General features: G+C 34.3%; 1 protein-coding gene across 2 annotated transcripts in view; it reads left to right on the top strand.

The window, feature by feature from the left end:
* The window catches only part of LOC106664727 (voltage-dependent calcium channel subunit alpha-2/delta-4), a 186,223-nt gene that overhangs the window by 24,452 nt on the left and 139,454 nt on the right, over positions 1 to 22,317 (top strand). The gene's annotated exons all lie outside the window — the stretch shown is intronic.

Here is a 22,317-nt window from a genome sequence, read left to right as displayed (position 1 = left end):
CCCGCAGGAGGAAGTGTTTTGGGATGTACAATGTGACCATAGAAGAACTGCAACCACTGAAACCGGGCCTATTAATCAAGTTTCTTGATGAAATAGGACTCACCGATGTGCTTTAGGCAGAGCACAGGGGATACAATAGCTCTTAAAGGGCGCAGTATACCATACCCTGAAATATTACATCTATCTATCTATCTATCTTCATAGAACTATTTTTTATTGACGAAATATGTTCTTTAAACTTGACCTTTTGATCGAAATGTACACCAAGATCCTTTACGACCTCAACTCGCGTTAAAAGAGCATCATGGAGAGTATAGAGATAAATAAAAGGTTGTTTCTTATGAGAGAATGTAATTGTGTAAAATTTGGAAACATTAAGAGCAAGTTTGTTATTAGAGCACCAGGTTAGCATATTATTGATAGAATTTTGTAATTGTAAGCAATCCGAAGGAGAAGTGAATATGGAATAGATTTTTAGATCATCAACAAATAATAAAAATTGAGCAGAAGGGAAAGCAAGATGTATATCATTAATAAATAAGAGAAACAAAACTGGTCCAAGAAGAGACCCTTGCGGGACTCCCGAGGAAGCCGCAAAGGGACATAATTTAAATGATTTTATTTTGACTATTTGTTTTCTGTCGGAGAGAAAGCTGGATAACCAATTCAAGATAGTTCCGGTGACACCATAATCCATTAGGTTCCTTAACTGTATTGTGTGATTTACTTTTTTTTTTGGCGTTATGAACTATGCATATTAGCCACGTGACAATTCATGTATGTGTGATCAAATTTGGGGGGGTTATTGTGAAAAAAGGGCCAGAGGCGACGGTGGGAATCGAACCCACGACCGCGGCGTGAGAGTCTCTCATGCTAACCACTCGGCTACCGCGGTCTTTATCAAAAGCTTTAGAAAAATCAGTATACACTGAGTCTACTTGGTGTCCAGAGTTTATTGCATCTAAGATGTAATTTTGAAATGTGAGCAGGTTAGTAACAGTTGATCTATCAGAGCAGAAACCATGTTGCTGAGGTATAATAAAAGATTTAATGTCGTTTTTAAGTTTATTACAAATAATAGAATCAAATATATTGGAGAACATGGATTGAATAGATATTGGTCGGTAATTGAAAACATTAGAACTATCGCCAGCTTTATGTAGAGGAATGACAAAAGTGCTTTTCCAAGCATTTGGGAAAATACCTGTTTTTAACGACTGGTTCAGAATATAGTGTTAAGGAGCAATAAGAGCCGCAGAACAATTTTTAACTAATATAGGGGGTATGCAATCGAGACCAGAAGACTTTTTCACGTTGAGTAATGAGATGGTTAGTTATGAGAAGGTTTGTCGATTATATAGCTTTCGGTAGGAAATCCTTTAGTTTAAACTGATTTTTTTTTTATTTAAGAAGACGGCGGTCCTCTCAAGATAACGATCCATTTCTTAGAAGATAAGTGGGGGATGAATAATGGATTCTGTAAAACAATACAGTTCGACGGCGATGATGGGAAAAGTCAAACGAACCTTCATTAACCGCTTCTTCACCCTGATCTGGGCTGTGCCACAACCCACCATATTCGCACAAATTCCAAAATGTTCTTGACAATACGTGAATGAGTGGAAGAAGGCCTGCAGGATTTCGTCAACAGAAAAGATGGCATAATAAATAGAATAAAGATTTTAACGACTATTGTACGAAGGCATTATTGATCAACAAAATTTGAAGTTTATATGAAGAAGAAAACTATCTGAAATATCCATTGTATTTAGTGGACTATTGACCAAATAACTTCTTTCCATTAATTAATCTTTTTATGTAAGGTATTGGTTGAAATGAAAAAGTTAGTGCCACGAGCGGGATTCGAACCCACGACCTTCGGCTAAATCGCTGCTCTAGCAATTGAGCTATCGTGACTTCCATCCACTCGGACACCAACTCCTCTCATCCTACAACCTTTCGAAATTCCCCCCTGAGATGGGGAGTTGGTGTCCGAGTGGATGGAAGTCACGATAGCTCAAGTGGAAGAGCAGCGGCGTATCAAGCCGAAGATCGTGGGTTCGAATCCCGTTCGTGCTATTGACTTTTTTATCTCAACTGAATGTGGATAAAAACCATTTACAAAATATGACGCATTGTCCTATGGAAAAGTCCACATCCCCCCACATCCCGGGTACTAAATGCCCAGCGCGTTTAGAGAGCCCGACGCGAAGACAGCCCCGCATCCGGGCTGAAACCCAAGGGGATTGAACCGACCTCTACGTTAGCGATTTCACGTTTACACGTTGATGCCACTATTTTGTAAGAAGGAATATATGACCTGGTATACGTCCACTCTGTTAAGAGCAAGTAGGCTCTCCCGGGGACCGCGGTAGCCGAGTGGTTAGCATGAGAGACTCTCACGCCGCGGTCGTGGGTTCGATTCCCACCGTCGCCTCTGGCCCTTTTTTCCCGATAACCCCCAATTTGAACAACATATATAAGAATTCGTCATGGCTAATATGCAAAGATCATAAGGCCAATAAAAAAAATAATAAAATAAAAGTAGGCTCTCCCAGCTGACAGGCTTGTTGATTTCTTTTATGTTGTACAGATTTTCAAGGAAGTCTGTTCTGGTAGACTCGTATTGTGGACACTCTAAAATCAAATGCTTGATAGTTTCTGGTTGATCACAGGTGGGACAGTTTGGGGACGCTCTACGATTTATTTTGTGCAAATAAGCCCCGCAAATATAGTGGTTGGTGCGTATCCGAGACATTGAAGAATAAAATTTTTTGCATCCGAATTTGGATGTTGCAAACCATGGGATGGAGCGCAATTCTGGGTGAAGCGATTTGTAAAAGTTTCCCGCTGTTCCGCTGTTGTACCAGTTGCGCCACTCCACTAACCAGTGTTTGTTTAAGGTACGTTTCGCATCTGTCTTTGGCAGTTTTATGTCCTGGTATTGTCCGGCTGTTGTCGCTCGTTTGGCTAGCTGATCTACTATGTCATTACCCTTTATGCCACAGTGTCCGCGACACCAACAGAAAGCTGTTTGTATGTGGCGATGCCGTAAGGTACAAACGATATTGACTATGCATGTCACAAGATAGTCGCACTTTGAGTTGGGGTGGAAACGTTCTAATTGCTTGATGGAGCTCATGCTATCTGATACAATAGCGAAGCGTGTGCCCTTAAGTGTCGCAATGTACTCCAGAAATGGATGCCTGACTGGGAAGGGAAAACATTTTTTCCACCTTGGCAGAGGAGTCGTATATAGCGCAGCCTACTCGTCCTTCTAGTAATGATCCATCAGTGAATATTAATTGGGAGCCTGGTACCGCCGTAGTAATGTCTGCCATGAAAAGTTCGTTCACTATTTGTGGGGGATACTCGGAGTAGTCCCTTAAGGTCGTGGGTTCGAATCCCTCTCGTGGCACGAACTTTTTCATTTCAACCAATACCTTACATAAAAAGATTAATTAATATCTGAAATATGTACATAATCATCTATTGTAAGTTTATTTTACGTCTACTCTGCTCCTGAACTTAGAAGTTGATTAAATACGACGTTTAGAAGGAGGAAATGGACACTTGATCAACCGGCTTAGTCAAAATAATCCAGTCATGCGATCAATAGGAATCGTGCTCGAAGGTGGAGAAAATTTACAACAAGTAGAAGAATAATATACTAGCACTTTGTAAGACAAACTGGTCACGAACTTACAAGGGAAAAGGAAAACAAAGAAAAACTTGTCATGAGTTGTTTTCACCTGCTTTTGGAACAAATTGGCCGTTAAATTTATTGCCCTGGTGTTCCCAAAATAGACGCGATTTTTCGATTACAAATTTAATAAAATTTTAGGCAGTTTTCGATGAAAAAATGTTTTGCATTGTTTAAAGGTTTAAAGGTAATATTAAAGTTAATTAATAACATGTTTAACTTCAAATTAACCCTGTTTAATTTGAAACTAACCCTTTCTTTAAAGTCTGAACAGAACTTACGAGATGGTATGAAATATAAGCATGTAAAGTAAAAATCCTGTATATAGCTTTTTGCCGTCAAATTAACCCTTTTTAACTCAAAATTAACCTTTTTGAACAGAAAATTAGTCTTTTTATTTTTAAATTAACCTTTTTTTAACTTCAAGTTGAACTTTTTTGAAGCATTAAAATACTTAGGAGATGGTAGGAAATGCATGTAACGTAAAATTCCAGTATATTTATTATTACAAAATACCCCAAGAAAATAGTTATTGTAAAATTAAATTTAACGTCATATAGCATTAAATATAAAAACAAATGGTTTTTAAAAATTAGAAATTTTTTAAAATATAAAAAAATTGGTGTATAAAATAACTAGGTGTTTTTTATTCATCCAAATGATTAGATGTTTTTATACTTAATTTACTATAAACATTTCATTTTAATTATAATTGTTTATGGGCGTATTTGAAGTTAAAAGGGGTTGATTTGAAATTTAAAAAAATTAATTTGAAGTTAAAAAAAGTTCCTTTGAAAACAAAATAAATTAAAAACTGTTTAAATTGACAGAAAAAAGCTTTATATGCAAAAACCAAAAAGCGTACCGAGTAAAGTAAGTAAATAAAAATTGTTTTTCTCTTTTTCATCCAAATACAACGTTTTGACAACAGTTGGAATGGTGGATTGTTTGTCTTTCAGCCTATGTCAACAATGTTTATAAGTATGTAAAGTCTTGGTTAAAATGAAAATGTTAGTGTCACGAGCGGGATTCGAACCCATGACCTCGGCTCGTGTCACTAACTTGTTCATTTCAACCAATACCTGACATGCAAAGAATAATTAATTGAAAGATGTAATTTGGTCAATCAGACCACTAAACATAATGGATTTAAACGTAAAACGAAGTATAACTTCACTAACAGCTCTCCGTGGCCATTTTATTTGACGCCGAGGATCGAATCCTGATTACACGACATTTGAAAAATGGCAAAAAGGAGGGAAAATTCGAAAGGTAGGTTGAGATGGGGAGTTGGTGTCCGAGTGAATCGAAGTAGCTCAAGAACCACGATCACTCAAGTGGTTAGAGCAGCGGCGTATTGAACCGAAGATCGTGGGTTCGAATCCCGCTTGTCACAGTAACTATTTCGTTTCATCCAAGTCCTTACGTACAAAGAATAATTAATTGAAAGAAGTAATTTGGTCAATCAGACCATTAAACATAATGGATTTAATGTTTCTTAGTAAGAAATTTAAGGGTAAAAAAATCACCTGGAATAATTTCTTTTAATAGAAATGATAAATGATGGAGTGAGTGTGGTGTTCAATCCTTTTTAAAAAGATAGTTCCTACTCACAGTAAGTTGTTTTGCACCGATCCAGATTTCGAGCCTTTTAGCTCATCATCAGGTTGAAGGACTTCTACAACCACCTCTCTCGATATGAATTGCCAAAGTGAACCCGCTGATACCTCCGCCAACGCGACGTTCCAATTAGCAGCTGATTTTCTTAATGGCGCTCAATTTGAAAGTGCGAAACGCGGAAATTATAACACAAATAAATATTATACTAGTAAATACTTAATATTATTAAATTACTATAAAAATAATAACAATTAAAATAATTAGTTTAATTATTTGGATGTTTGATATTATTTATGTACTTATTTAAAAGGTAGATCAAAATCTGTTATATTATTAATGCATTTATCACCATGTTCAATTTTACATTTTTTAATTTCAAATTTCTCAAACCAATCTAATTCTTTCCCTTTGTTGAGACTATGTAATACTCTTGTATTTAGATTTGAATTGAAATTATGTTTTGTTTCTTTAGATGGTCCTTAAATTCCGAAAATTTGCTCGATTTCTAATTTCTTTTATATCTCCAGTTTTAATTTATTTACCGAGGCCATATTGGGAGTAGTTTAAGGGATTCTAATTGCTTCTAAAATTTCTTTTAGATCGGTAGAATCGTTTCAAAGTTATCATCTTTTTTGTGATTTTTGGAAAAAAAGTGAGAATTTTTTGACAAAAAAATTTTGCTCAAAAAATTTGTATTTAACGGTTTTGTTTTGAGGGAGGGGTGCAAAAAATGAACATAAGCTTAGTTTCATGCTAAAAAATGCGTCTACTACCAGATTCATATATAAACTGAACATACCAAAAGTAAATATTTAGTTTTTGGCAAAATGTTTCTACTGTAATTAAATTATTTAGTTTTTATGAAGCAAAACTTCAACGTTTCAACTGTACCCATCAATCTCATCAGCAGCAACTGGAAAGGGTCAAAGACATTGATTATTTTTAGAACCATGTCCTGAACCAAAAATGGATTATTTTACTTTGTTTTTGTTTTGTCAGCAGACAACGGAATATTTAAATAGTAACTTATTAAAGCTAGTCCAGGGGGAAAGGTCTTCTTACTAAACCGGTTTATTTAAGCCAACACCTGTTGATGGAACGGTAGAGCAGCATATCAGTTTCATGTTCTTTAATCAATAGCCCTTTTGTGTCGAGGGCCCGGAAATTACGTTTATTAGCACTACAGAGGAGAAATCGCTTAAAGTTTAGGTGCTTTGAGTGAAAGCACAAAAGAAAAACAAATCAAGCGTATTGAAATTTTAAAGAAATCTTGTAAAAACATAAATCGCATTTCGGTTCGACGCCAGTTCTAAAGTTCAATATTCTTATTTTCTATTCATGAGATGCGCATAGAAATAAATGCAAAATGATGATTTTACGTTATCGTTCATACAGACAACAGTTTAACTCTTATGAACTACTCTTAGAAATCTATAATCATATATTGCGTTGATTATAATTTGCAGTCAACATGACACAAAAACAGAGAACATTTCCAAATCTACAAACTACCGATAATCTTTAAACTCTTCCAAAAGATTCTATTAAAAATAAAATAAAATAAAACCCACGATAGAAAAAAGAAAATCATCCTAGACAATTTGGATTCCGATTCTGTAGAGAGGGCTCGAGCTATTGCTTAGCCTTAGGGTTAGCATGGATCGAGAGGTTGGTGTGAAACTTTCGGAAACGGAAACGTTGAAAGTTCGTTGAAAAAAGGATTGTTGAGGTCGTTATATATAGTGAGGTTAGTGACGTAGAGAGGACTCCGGACGTCCAAAGTGGTCGATGTAAAAACTTGTATAAGGTTAGTTTAGTTTTGACGGTCAAGATGAATTTCGGCACTACAAGTCTTCTCCAAGTTGTCCAACTGTTCTGTTAAGTTGTCTCTTAAAGCGGGGAACACCCGATGCAACGCTATGCGACGCTACCCGACGCCTTGTCACGTTTTGGTGGGTTGTGCACATCTATGCGACGTCAAGCACACGCCATGGACAGTCACACAGCGTGTATCACAAATCAGTATCACAATCCCAACACCTGTTTTGTTCTTAAAGCTTTATTTTGAGCAAAACCATAAATTTTTAGTTAAATTTTATGACCGCAACCATGTAATAAACTGTTTGTTAAACTTAATTATTTTAAGTAAAGTTATTCCGGGGTTTTGATAAATTTTCTGCCTTACCATCATAATTAAATAATTTTTATAAAAACTCATAAATTTTCGATCTCGTTTAATTTGGTTTACATTAAAAGAACAATAATATAACGACAAAATTACAATGGTTGGTGTAATTAGAAATTACAATTTATGATTTGATATAAACTACAAAAAAAGAGTGTCCTGTTCTCGTCGAAAATGTTGTAATTTTATGAGCAAAACCATGAAATAAATTGTTAGATAAATTTTATGAGCAAAATCGTGTAAAAATTATAGCTAAATTTTATGAGCAAATCCATGTGATAAATTGTTAGTTAAATTCATTCCATCGATAAATGGCATTCCGGTTTTTTGATCAATTTTTTGCCAAATCATAAAAATTAATTTAAAAAACTAATGAATTTTTGATCTCGCTTAATTTGGTTTATATTAAAATAAGAATGTTGTAATTAATATGAGGACAATAATTCATATAGTTTGAAATAAAAATATGAGCGGTTCTTTTGTCTTCGACTGTACTCGATGCTACCCGACAAAAATCTGGACAGTGAGGATCGCAGAGCGTAGAGTAGGGTAGCATAGCATAGCATAACATCGGGCAGTTGTGCACGGGGGTAATACGCTAATACTCAATAATACTCGCTTGAAGCCGGGAACACACTTACCCGATGCTATGCTATGCTATGCTACCCTACTCTACGCTCTGCGATCCCCACTGCCAGGTTTTTGTCGGGTAGCATCGCGTACAGTCGAAGACAAAAGAACCGGACACTTCTATTTTTATTCAAACTATGTGTATATTGTCGTTATATTAATTACAACAGACTTATTTTAATATAAACCAAACTATCCGAGATCAACAATTCATAAGTTTTTATAAAAATGTGTGGTGATTAGTGACCGTTAATCGATAATTATTCAGAAATCGTGAGATGCTGTCCGGTGTGACGTAGGTTTTAGAAAAACATTTTCTTTATCGTGCCAACGTTTCGATCTTTATTCAGATCATCTTCAGGGCTCAAAGTGTTTGTCTTCTGTGCCATTCTTGAGTGTCGTGTTGAGAGTTCCCACTCGACACGCAAGAATGGCACAATTATACAGAAGACAAACACTTTGAGCCCTGAAGATGATCTCAATAAAGATCGAAACGTGGCACGATAAAGAAAATGTTTTTCTGAATCCTACATCACACCAGACCGCAGCTCACGATTTCTGAATATTTATAAAAATTATTTAATTATGGTGGTTATGAAGAAAATTTATCAAAACACCGGAATACCATTTATTGATAGAATGAATTTAACTAACAATTTATTTCATGGTTTTGCTCATAAAATTACACCATTTTCGTCGAGTAGCGTCAGAACAGGCTACTCATATTTTTTGTAGTTTATTTCAAACTATGTATATGTAATTTTGTCGTTATATTATTTACAACATTCTTATTTTAATATAACCCAAATTAAACGAGATCAAAAATTCATGAGTTTTTATAAAAATTATTTAATTATGATGGTTAGGCAGAAAATTTATCAAAACACTGGAATAACTTTGTTTAAAACAATTAAATTTAACTAACAATTTATTACAAGGCTTTGCTCAAAATAATGCATTAAGAACAAAAGAGGCGTTGCGATTGTGATTCTGATTTGTGACACACGCTGAGGACTGTGCGTGGCGTGCGATTGACGTCGCGTAGATGTGCACACCCTGCCAAAACGTGGCAAGGCGTAGCATCGGGTAAGTGTGTTACCGGCTTAAATCTTGTTTAGGGTCTGCTGTCTAGGTATAGAACCCAAATATTTGACTTGAATGGAAGTCGGTACCTCTTTGTTGATGTACATTGGAGGGCAAGACTGTTTTATCAATGTGAACATAACTGAGTATATTTTTCTCCATTCAGTCTTGTCCTATACTTTTTGTAATTTTCGATAAGCGCAAGGCATTCTTGGATGTTGGAGGTTCGAAAGGATTCGAGTTGTACGGCAAAATTGCGGCATCGTCCTTGTAAAAGGTGGGACCGAGAATGCTCCCTTGTACGATGCCGACTTGTATCGAACATAAATACACAGAAATTTGTGCGCATGAAAAGCTGAGTATTTCTCGTAGAACTCATAGGAGTAGGGGTGTTTTGGGGTTCTTTCTATAATACATAGGGTTAGAAATAGGCATGGAATTATTTTGAAATCGCCATCCAAAAGAAAAGTTTGGACGAGTCGTGAAAGAATCGTTTTGAACGTTTTTTTCTCGTGAAAAACTATTTTGAAAATTATTTCGTCATGAAAAGAATTTTCTTGTACATTGTTTTTTATTTTTGAACTGGTAGTGTGATAGAGCAGTATTCAAACAATCCAGATTTTTTGGACATACTAACTTTAGTTTGTGTTTCGTTGTCTTTGAATGATAAATGCACAAATATCTGCTTTATTTTTTACGTAGTCTCAGACATTGTACAAAAGAATGAAAATGTTCAAAGTTTCTCAATCAAAATCATAATTTTTATATGATTTTATCAAGTTCCACTGAATATTTTCGTTTCAGAATGTTTGTAATGTTAACACTTTTTTCCTTAGATTGAGACAATTTGTTCTGCAAGAAATCGGTGTAAATTGAGAAATGATTCGACAATTAGACTGCTGACAGGAGGGAGCCCCATTGAGATGAAGGAGCTGTATTGAGGATATTCATCTCGATCGACTATCCTCAAGTTGGATTAGCGGAAGTTCAATCGTCCCGGAAATCCGACCATTTCATACTAAACAGCAATCCGATTAGATTGATAAGATTTACCTTCGGAGTACAAAGGCGTTCAAATGCTTTTGACACTTTTCATCCGTCGAAAAATAAACGATTTGTTAAAGCAAAAAGTTTTCAATAGCAATTATCTTCAAAACAGTTAGCAATAAAATCCGAGGGGGTTTACGGTTTTGTGAACATTGGTGGAGTTTGCTTAGCTAATGTTCCTTTTCAGCACAACAGTGTACATTCTCATGTTTGCTTTAATGATTAAAGTACTTACGGCACGAGGGCCAAAGGTTGAACATTTTTAATGATCTAAGAGAGTCAAGCCGTAAAGCATACCTTTTGAAATTGTGCAAATATATTTGTACAATCAAAAAACAAAGTACGCTGAAACTGTTTACAGACAATCATGAAAAATGAACAATCTATTTGAACGATTGACCTGGTTTTTTCGAAACTCTGAAAAAGTAAGTAGTAACCGGTTTTTTCACAGATCCTTGTGTAGGCTTATCGATTTAAGTTCTTAGGAATTATTTATTATATCCCCCTATCTCCGCGTTAAAGCGTTGATTACCGTTTCAACGAAGCCAGTAAGGATAATGAAATATTTACAGCCAAAACACCTTTTTGACCATCAAAATAAAGCCAATTTCAATAATGCGTGTCAATTGGAAAATTGTAATAATAATAAATTTAGCACAGAGGCGCAAATGTATATTTTAAAAAAATGCATAGGAGTTTGAGATATAGGCCATGTATACCAGCATCATATAAAATAACCCGATTCTTTTTAACTGTATACACTCTGTGAAAGGTCATGTTTGTCAAGAAAGATTACCTGCGCAAGCTTATTTCCGCTGTTCCGAGTCTATATGCCTCCGGTGACTGCAGTTTCTAGTAATACGTCCTTGGTTCGGAAAGACACATGGCACGTCATTTTGTGAGCAGTCCGAAGATCCGGGCAGCTAGCCGTCATGTCTTCGCCCACCAAATCGATCCGTAGGCTATCATAACCAGTTTTATGAACACTGAAAACATAATCCGTTTAACCATATGAACTAAACCCCCAGCTTTTCTCACAAAGACATTCTACCAATAGCAACATTTGGCTCTCTGTTTGACTGCCTCCGGATTCTGCACTGTCCAGTTAGTAGTCCAACTATCATTCTAGCAACACGTTCTTGGTTCAGAAGTACACCAGGCACGTTAGACTCTGAGCAGACCAAAGATTCTGACAGCTGTTAGTAGTCATGTCTTTGTCCACCAAATCGTTCCTAGGCTATAAAAACCAGTTTACGAATACTGAAAAAATAACTAGTTTAACCATACGATCTTAATATCTAACCATTCCTAACCAGCTTTTCTTACAAAGACATTTTACAAATAGCAATATTTCCCTCTCTGTGAGACTGCCTCCGGATTCTGCAGTGTCCAGTTAGTAGTCCTTCTATCATTCTAGCAACACGTCCTTGGTTCAGAAGTACACCAGGCACGTCAGCCTCTGAGCAGACCAAAGATCCTGACAGCACTTCGCCATCATGTGTTCGTCCACCAAATCTTAATGTAATATCATAACCAGTTAAACCACACCTAATCCCAGCTTTTCTCACACAGACATTCTTCAGTGGTGGTGGCGCCTATTCTCAGCAGTACTAGGACCCTGACCGCCCAGCAGTAATGTTTTATTCTTGAAGGCTTGTTTCAGCTTCTCCGGGTTTATACATTCGTATTCTTCCTGTCCTGTCAGCTCTTCTTCTATTATTGTTGTATGTCCCAGATTTAGTTTTTCTGTCGTTAGCTTCCGCGAGCGTCTTTTCGTGAACTTTTTTTCATGCCTCTATCCTTGAATGCAATTCCAGTAGCAGGACCTGTCAGTTAATTAGGATGTGATAATACACACTGCTTTGCTACCACTTCTATTATTTCAGTATGCTCTTCGTGCTTGACCTTGTCAAAACCCTATGCAACATCAAGGAAGTTAGCAGAAAAAATTCGTTTTTATTCGAGTATTTTTCTATTACTTCGATTACTCAGTGAATTTGGACTGTTGTCCTGGGTTTTATTTAGATAACATAAATTTATTGTTGCCAATATTTCAAAAATTAATGATATTTATATTTCTTTGGCGAAAATTAAACATTAATGGACATCAAATATCGACCAAAGGCGACGTGTCCATGTATTTTTGTCGTTTGCAAGCTAAATCTTAAAATCTGGTTTTATTATTTTTAGTAGAATCTTTTTCTAAAAGCTTGTCTCTGAATCGACCACCTTGCTATTAAAAAAAAAATTTATTAGTTCGCAAGCGTTTTTGTTTTCTTGGATTTTACAGGAACTTATATCACATTAACGACAAATCACTATGTTCGAAATTTCATGCTTATGATTTCATCCGAGACGATTGTTCTAATTATTATTCCTCTTTATTATGGGCGGAAGTGATTAAGTATTGTAGTAGAAGGGATGATGATGAGGATTATGTGGGTGGAGCTGTTAGCGCAAGCCGGTTGTCTACGATGGGGTTTAAACACCCTAAAGTACCGTACATTAAGAAAGGAAAACAACGGCATAAACCTGACTTTCAATTATCCTTGAAATAACGAAGAAAATTAATCAGGACACTCGCTTGCAACTCATTTACACCGACGACTTTGAGGAATGCGTACCATCAACTCTCAAGAAGGCCGTCGTATACTGGATAGTTCCAAGATAAAAACCGTTGATAAGACCCGATTTCGTTACATATGAATCTTTTAGAATCTGGAATACACAGAATTGCATACTAATGAAAACTTTTAAAACCCGACAGGAAAATCAGTTTCGTAATGATGTTAGATTTCTCGTTGAGGTTTGTGCGGATAAACCAAGTTTCCAAAAAATCCTCTCTGCTTTTCCTCACTGGTTTGGTTAGTCAGAGAGTCTAACCTACCACTGAGGATCGTGTATTTTAGTCCCTTTCCGTAAAATTGACTTCAAAGTAACCTTTTTAAGTTTTAAATTAACCTTTTTAATTTGAATTTAATTCCTGCTGGAAAGCATTAAAAAACTTAGGAAATGGTATGAAATGAGCATGTAAAGTAAAATTCTTTTAATTTTGACTATAAAAAATAAATGGTTAGTCTCTTAAAAGACTACATGATAATTAATTAGAACCAAAATTAAAAATTATATAAAATTAAATATAAAAATAAAGGTTTTAGGATTTTCTCTAGGCTCGTAGATCCCGCGGTTGCGGGTTCGATCCCACCGTCGCCTCTGGCGTTTTTTTCACGGTACCCCAATATCCATACGCATAATAATCGACTCCTTGGTTCGATGCATTGATCATAAAGCCATTTAAAAAAACATTATTCCTTTCAAAATATCCCTTTTTAAAATCAATATCCCACCAAATTAAGCTTTTCAAAGCAATTAATAACTTAGGGGATGATATGAAATATAAACATGTAAAGTAAAATTCCTCTATCTGAGAATTGAAAAAAATCGATCTCAATTTTTGGAAATCTTAAATCGTTCTCAAATTAAGAGAATAATCCTTTATTTTTACACTAATTTTACAAATTTTTTTTTAAATATACAGGAATTTTACTTTACTTGCTTATGCTTCATGCTATCTACTAAGTATATTAATATTAATTTAATTTCAATTGTAATTAATTTTCATCCGGTATTTTTAATAAAAACCGATTTTATACTTTTAAAAATTTCTAAAATTAAAAGGAAAATCATTATAAGCCATTTAAGAGAACATTTTTTCTTTCAAAATATCCCTTTTTAAAATCAATATCCCATCAAATTAAGCTTTTCTTAAAAGCAATAAATAACTTAGGAGATGATACGAAGTATAAACATGTAAAGTAAAATTCCTCTATCTGAGAATTGAAAAAAAATCGATCTCAATTGTTGGAAATTTTAAAGCATTCTCAAATTAAGAGAATAATAATTTATTGTTATACTTAATTTTACGAGTTTTTTAAATATACGGGAATTTTACTTTACTTGCTTATGCCTCATACTATCCACTAAGTATATTAATATTAATTTAATTTTAATTGTAATTAATTTTCATCCGGTATTTTAAATAAAAACTGATTTTATACTATTAAAATTTTCTAAAATTAAAAGAACAATCATCAAAAGTCATTAAAAAAATTTTTTTTCCTTTCAAAATAACCCTTTTTAAAATCAATATCCCTTCAAATTGAGTTTTTCTTAAAAAAATTAATAAATTAGGAGATGATATGAAATTTCTGAGAAAAAAAAATCGATCTCAATTGTTGGAAATTTTAAAGCATTCTCAAATTAAGAGAATAATAATTTATTTTTATACTTAATTTTACGAGTTTTTTTAATATACAGGAATTTTACTTTACTTGCTTACGCTTCATACTATCTACTAAGTACATTAATATTAATTTAATTTTAATTGTAATTAATTTTCATCCGTTATTTTAAATAAAAACCGATTTTATACTTTTAAAAAATTCTAAAATTAAAAGGAAACTCATCATAAGCCATTTAAAAAAACATTATTCCTTTCAAAATATCCCTTTTTAAAATCAATATCTCTTCAAATTAAGCTTTTCTTAAAAAAATTAATAAATAACTTAGGAGGTGATATGAAATATAAACATGTAAAGTGAAATTCCTCTATCTGAGAATTGAAAAAAAAAAAAAAAAAAGATCTCAGTTATTGGAAATTTTAAAACATTCTCAAATTAAGAGAATAATCATTTATTTTTATACTTAATTTTACATTTTTTTTAAATATACAGGAATTTTACTTTACGTGCTTATACGTCACACTATCTACTAAGTCTTTTAATGCTTTAAAGAAAGGATTAATTTGACGTTTTTGGGAAGGAAAGATAGTAGGAACTAGACCTTAGGAATTTGGGGATCCAGCTTACAATAGGCTAAAATCCATGGAAAAGTCGATACTCGGTGTTCAATCAATGCATGATTTCTCCCAAAAGAAATATAAATACATTAATCGTTGAAATACTGAGAACAAAAAAATAATGGTTGTCTAAATAAAACCTTTAAACGCCGAAAACTAAACCATTCTCCAACAAAAACATCAAGTTTAAAATTAAAAAAATCCTTCAAAATAAGGAAATCAATGAATGGAAAGATATTTCTGTCGATTTATATGTATAATTCTAAGTGGTAGATCCCAGTCTGTAGAAAAAACAAATATGGTAACTTTTTGACTTCCAATTCGATAAAAGTTGTTACAATTCAATATATTTATGGGGTGGAAAGAGGTATCCATATTGTATCTCTCAGTCGAAACCTTTCTTGAGTTATCGACCTTTTAAGCAGCTTTTGATCATTACATCCCGAAACATGACTTTTCTTGAAGGAAATCCTTTTCTTAACAATTATAAAGACATGCACTGTTTCCTTTTTACCTGGGGCAAAATTTGCTACTTATGTTTTTTGTCGATTCAACAACCTCTGGATCAACTGTGAGAGGGGTTATTCTGTATAATTATTTCTGCCTTTATTTAATATTTACATTATTAGTGTTATTTTTTGTATATGTATTGTTTTTCTCCGTATTCGTTAGGCAAGGATCCAGATCTAATTGAAATTCTGAAATTTAAGTATTTTCCTATAAAATTAATAGCAATGATAAGGGTGGGGTTAGTAGGTTGTTTAATCACTTTAAAAGATTTTTTACTCAAAATGAAGTATATCTTCACTAAATCTCTTCGTGGCCATTTCATTTGTCACCGAGAATCAAATAGATTATACGACATTTCAAAAATGGCAAAAAGGAGGGAAAATTCAAAAGGTGGGGTTGAGATGAGAAGTTGTTGTCCGAGTGGATCGAAGTCACGATAGCTCAAGTGGTAGAGTAGCGGCGTATTTAGCCGAAGATCGTGGGTTCGAATCCCGCTGGTGACACTGACTTTTTTATCTCAACCAAAAACCTTAATTAATTAACAAGTGTATAATGTAAATATGTAAATAACCTCAAATTACAAGATGTATTAATAGAGATAGTAAATTAAAAAAAATCTCACAATGCCCATCAAACAAAACCGACCACTTGATTTCTGCACGAAAAAATGGCCAAATTTGGAAATGCATATTTTCTCAGCCTTTTAAATCACAGATATGCGCTCGGTCTCATAAAAAATTTACGCTGAACAAGATGACTTTTTAAACGATTTCCTAGGTTCAGTCATTGAAAAATTTTGGAAGATGTTAATTTTTGCACTTTTTACGAAAACTTTAAATTGAGTTATGGAGCCAGGAAATCGTCCTGGAGCGGCACCCTTCAGCAATCGTTAGAAAATTTAAATAAGCTTTCAATTGTCACCTCCCACTTCGTCCGATTTCTCAACTGTTTTCGAGTTATTCGCGATTTTTGTCCAAAAAACGTGATTTTTTTCGTGTTTATGGAAAAAACCGATCACTTTCTCTCTCGATTTTAGCATACATAAACCTATTGTTTCAATACATTATTCGAACCCAAACTGCCACAACACCTGTAAAATGGGAAGGAAAAGTTGATTTTTTAATGGAGTAAAATAAGGTTTTGTGATGAGGTAAATAAGTGGTTATCGACAGCAAAGGCATTCCGAATCCCAAAAGGTCAAGATAAGAAAAAAAAAGAATATTGTCGCCTCCCTGTTGACTTTTTGATGAAAAAGTCCTCGGGACAAAAGTTGTAGAGTGTTTTACAAATTTAAAAAAAACATGACGGTTTAAAACTTATGCATTCTTGAAAATCGGAAGAGGATTTTTTCGGTTTTTTTCCCACGACCACGTAAAAAACTACGTTTTTTTCCCCAAAAATCGCGAATGGCTCAAAAACGGTTGAGAAATCGGGCTAAGAGGAAGGTGACAAACTGAAAGCTTATTAAAATTTCCTATCGATTGCTATAGGGCTCTGCCCCAGGAATATATCCTGCTCCACAGCTCAATTTGAAGTTGTCGTAAAAAGTACAAAAATTAAGAACTTCCCGAATTTTTGAATTTTCTGATGAATGACTGAAGCTTGAAAAACATTTAAAAAAGCCATCTTGTTCAGCGTAAAATTTTCGAAAAAATGAGACCAGCACAGGCCTGTGGTTTAAAAGGCTGAAAAAATATGCATTTCCAAAGTTGGCCATATTTGTGGAAAAACGGTGGTCCGTGGTTTTAATGGGCAGTATATTTGGCATACAAATGAATCACTTATTTGAAATTATTTTCTTACAGTATTTATAAGGATAATATTTAGTTGTAATTCACGTTTTTCGCACTTCAAAATTGAGCGCCATTAAAAACCAGCTTCTCATTGGAACGGCGGTGGATCAGCGGGTTCACTCTCATGTGACGTGTTTTCCAACTCCTTCCAACTGATGATGAGCGCTTAATGCTTGAAATCCGAATCGTTGAAAGAACTATTTTTTAATGAGATTTAACCAAATTTCTTGCTCAAGAAAGTTATATTGAAGAGTAGAAGAAAAGAAAGTGCATCAAAATCACTTCTAACGATGAGATTTTGTAAATTTTGAACAATGCGACATGGTTTAGATTTTTATACAACACAACTTTTATTTCATGTATTGTATCCGTGGTCCGATCTTAACTAATTTCTTGAATATTTTAAAAAATGGCTCATTATTTTATTTTTTCTATATCAGAACGGATTTTTTCCTAGTTTTATAACGTTTAAACCTTGCCCAGTAAAAAAATCCACCTTTCAATTTCGGCAGCATCTGAAATGGGAAAAAGAAACACGAGTTGTTTAAAGTTCTATGTAGGAGAACAATAATAAAGGAAGTGCGAGAGAAAAAAAGCCACCCGCCATTTATTGAAAACTCCGGTTTAATGAAAAAAAGAAAACAAAAAACTATATTGAAAGGCTTTTCTTCCCTTTAAACCCCTATCTGCTACAAAGCCGCAGAAACCTCGTGTTTCCAAAGGTTTTAAACTTCTTTTCCACCATCTCTTTTCTGAAACTTAACCTCTCTCATTGTTGCACAAAACCTCAGGGAGGGATTTCTTTTGCTCATTTTATTTTCAGCAAGTTGATAACCGTTATTTATCTTATTAATTATATTGTAATGCATTTTGTGTATATATGTGGGGGATTTTGTGTGTGTGTTGGTCGATCTGAATGCGTGTGGCAAGTTTATTTTTCAAGATTATTTCCTTTATGAACTAACAGTGCGTTTGTAGGAGACACGGTGGCCGAGTGACTAGGGCAAACAGGCGCTTGCCACGCTAGCGGTTCTGGGTTCGAATCCCAGCAGAGACCATAATTTTTTTATCTGTTTGTAGTACGAAAAAAGTATTGTCACGTATTTTGACCTTCGTCTGCGAAACCCAAGAATTAATCGGACGTAAAGCCCTCCTGTATAACAGGAAAATTGGGCCGATCTCTCGTATTTGCCAAGCTAGCGGTTCTGGGTTCGAATCCCAACAGAGACCATATTATTTTTAACTGTTTATAGTATGAAAAAAGTATTGTAGTGTTTTGACCTTTCGTCCGCGACACCCAAGAATTAATCGGACGTAAAGCCTTCTTTTTTGGCAGGTCGATGTCTCCTATTTCCCACGCTAGCGGTTCCGGGTTCGAATCCCAACAGAGACCATGGTTTTTTAACTGTTTATTGCACGAAAAAAGTATTGTCACGTATTTTTACCTTCGACTGCGAAACCCAAGAATTAATCGGACATAAAGCCCTCCTTTATTGCAGGAATATTGGGCCGATCTCTCCTATTTGCCACGCTAGCGGTTCTGAGTTCGAATCCCAACAGAGACCATAATTTTTTTAACTGTTTATAGTATGAAAAAAGTATTGTCACGTGTTTTGACCTTTCGTCCGCGACACCCAAGAATTAATCAACGTAAAGCCTTCCTTTGTGGCAGGAATACTGGGCCGATCTCTCGTATTTGCCACCCTAGCGGTTCTGGGTTCGAATCCCGGCAAAGCATATGACTTTTAATTGATTATAGTATGAAAAATGTATCGTAAAGTGGTTTGACACCTCCTCCACGTTACCCAACGAGTAGTTGACGTGATGCCCTTCTGTATGACAGGAATTACTTTACTTTATTCGACTTTAATAGATATAAAAACATGAGCCATGTCAGCTTCTTATCATGAAGAAAGGACGTTGTCTAGTTTTGGTTAATGTCTTGCCGAACAAAAATTAATTTTTTCTTTATAGCAATAAAAACCATTTGAAATTATTAAATAAGAATTTTTATGGTACTCACAAAATAGACATCTTTTTGGTTGGATTCGCCGATGTTTCACCTACAAATTCCTAACACCTTTGGCTTTTATACAAATTCAACAATATTACAACCATTGGAAATTTGGATTTTTCTTCTTTGAAATTATGCGATGATACCGATGGAATGCTGGGAAGCAAAGGCAGTTTCTTCCTCCTCGTTACTTACACATTTGGTCATCATCGAAGGTGTTTTCTCAAATGCCAGTGACTGATAGTACAATCGTTACCGTGCGTTTTACCCGTAACTGTTGCAATTTGCCAGTTTTGGTGGGCGTTCGTAATCATAAATTTACTGTGTGTGTAACTTTTGTCGTTCATCCACTTATTTGATTTTTGTGCACCCGTTCTCAGGAGGATTCTGTGTTTGTTCTTGTTATGTATATGAATGTATAGTTTGCCAAATATGTATAGTTCCGGGGCCTAATCATCTTGCTGATCCTCTAGCCAGTCTGCTAGGAATTGTCAGGTTATTATATTTTTTCCCAGGTTTTACAAATTTGTCTGTGACCTTTTTACGTGGTAATGCTTTTATAGCCGCTTTGCTGACTGATTTATGAAAATTTTTACTTTTTGGTGTGAACTCTAAATAAATAATGAATGTAATATAAAGTAAATAAAAAACACTCTTTGGACAAAATTCAACATACAAAAAAAAGCTTAAAACCATCAAATTGAATGTTCAAAATGTCCACCTTCTTGAAGTATCAAGCCTCACAAACTGTTTAAAAAAAATTCTGTCGTTAAGATTTTGAAAGATCTATTAAAAAATGATGAAAGTAAATAAAAACGACTTCGGAAAAAATTAAACATAGCAAAAAACAAAAAGCTTCAAAAAATTAAATTAAGTGTTTAAAATTTCTTCTTCTTTAATTTAAATTAAATCCTTTATTTTTCTTCTTCCTTTTAACTTAAAGAATCCAAGGTTTACAAACTGTTTAAAAACATTCTTCCATTCAGATTTACTTTAAAAAATGAACGTGATAGAAATTAACAATAAACTGCATTTTATGCAAAATTAAACATAAAAAGAAGCTTGGTTAAATTAAAAAATTATTACCTTTTTGAAGAATACAACTTTAACAAACGGTTTTAAAATCGTAATGACAAAACTTTTTTCAACGATTTGTAAAGCTTGGATTCTTCAAGAAAGTGGACATTTTTTAATTTACTTTCATATGAAAGTAATACAAAGTAAATAAAACAGACTTCAGTAGAAAATTAGAAACATAAGGAAAATAAAAAAGTTTCTAAATATTCAACTTTTTGACGAATCAACCCCTGACATTGTTGCCCGACGAATTTTGGTATTTAATTTTTTTAAAGCTTTTTGTTTGGTCTTAAAGAGTATGTTTTGTTTCCTACGTTATTACTTTTTTTATTTATTTTAACCAAAAATTCCATTTGTACTATATTTTACATTGTTTATAATTGACATTTCGAAATTAAGTACATAAGTTTACAGCTCATTTTACAGCTCAGGGGCAATTCTTCTGTAAGCTCCTTATCTGTCAGTATTTACAGAACCAAAAAAATCTCACTTATATTTTAGTAAAGAAATTTGTCTTTTCGGCAGTTTTTATAGTAGGATTATCATTTTATGTATGGAGTAAAGTTGTTAAATGTTGATGTATCATGAAAAGTGAAGTATCGCCAAGAGAGAATCAGACTTTGGTCTATAGGGACTTTTTTGTTCAATTTGACATGCAGGATCTCCTCAAATATTCAACTGTACGTAAATAATTAAAAAATCAGATTTTACTGGCTTAATTATACATTGACAGCTCAATCACTCTTCGTGTAACTCGGCAACTTTTATTCCTGATCTATCCAGAATATTTTACAAAACAGTTCAAAGAAATTCTCCATCACTGATAGTCACATGAGACGTAATCAAACTTTGTTGTGAGATAAGGTTTGTAAGTTTCGAATTACCGTTTGGATGTGCGTGTTACTCGGATTACTCGGCAAAACAATTCAGACGTCACGAGGATCGTGTTGCACGCGAAATGGGTCATTACAGATAAATTGGCCGGCTCCGGTCTTCAATTACACCGTCTTTGTGGAACACTCGTTAATTTCTAAATTAAAAAAAAACTTCCTTCCGGAGACCGGAGGAGGCTTAGTATCTTTATTAATTTATACACTGATAGGCGAAAAATTCCACCCAATTGATTTTTTTTTCATTTTCTCGATAAAATAAAATTCTGCCATTAATTTTTCTCATTGTTTTTATGAATAAATATTTGGTTATACTATATTTTAAATTGGAAATATCAATTAGAGGTAAACACACTTAATCCGTAATCCAAAATAAGGATAAAGGATTTTTTAATGTTTACTTTTTACGGAATTTAAAATGTTTGTTCAGTCTCATTTGAATTTTGAAAGAATTTTTTTTTTTTTTTTTTTTTAATTGGCCTTATGATCTTGCATATTAGCCATAGTACGAATTCTTGTGTGTTCAAATTGGGGGTTATCGGGAAAAAAGGGCCAGAGGCGACGGTGGGAATCGAACGAACCCACGACCGCGGCGTGAGAGTCTCTCATGCTAACCACTCGGCTACCGCGGTCCCCAATTTTGAAGCAATAAACTGTTTAGTTTTCATCTTTGTTTTCTTAATTTCAATTTTTAAATTTAAAAATGCAACTTAGTGCTGAGGATGTTGCGCGTGGTGTGGCACTTATTGATGATGGACGTTCCACCAGGTACACGGCTATTGCCTTGGGAGTCTCCTACGAAACTCTGTGAGATGCCTTTAGACGTATTCAAGAAACTGGGTCCTGCCATAGAAGGCCCGGTTCTGGACGCCCTAGGGTGAAAGAACCACAGGATGACCGTTTTTGG

Source organism: Cimex lectularius, unplaced genomic scaffold (genome assembly GCF_000648675.2).
Source record: "Cimex lectularius strain Harlan isolate CLEC.00 unplaced genomic scaffold, Clec_2.1 scaffold154, whole genome shotgun sequence".
NCBI lineage: Eukaryota > Metazoa > Arthropoda > Insecta > Hemiptera > Cimicidae > Cimex > Cimex lectularius.
This window is presented reverse-complemented; position numbering and strand designations above follow the sequence as displayed.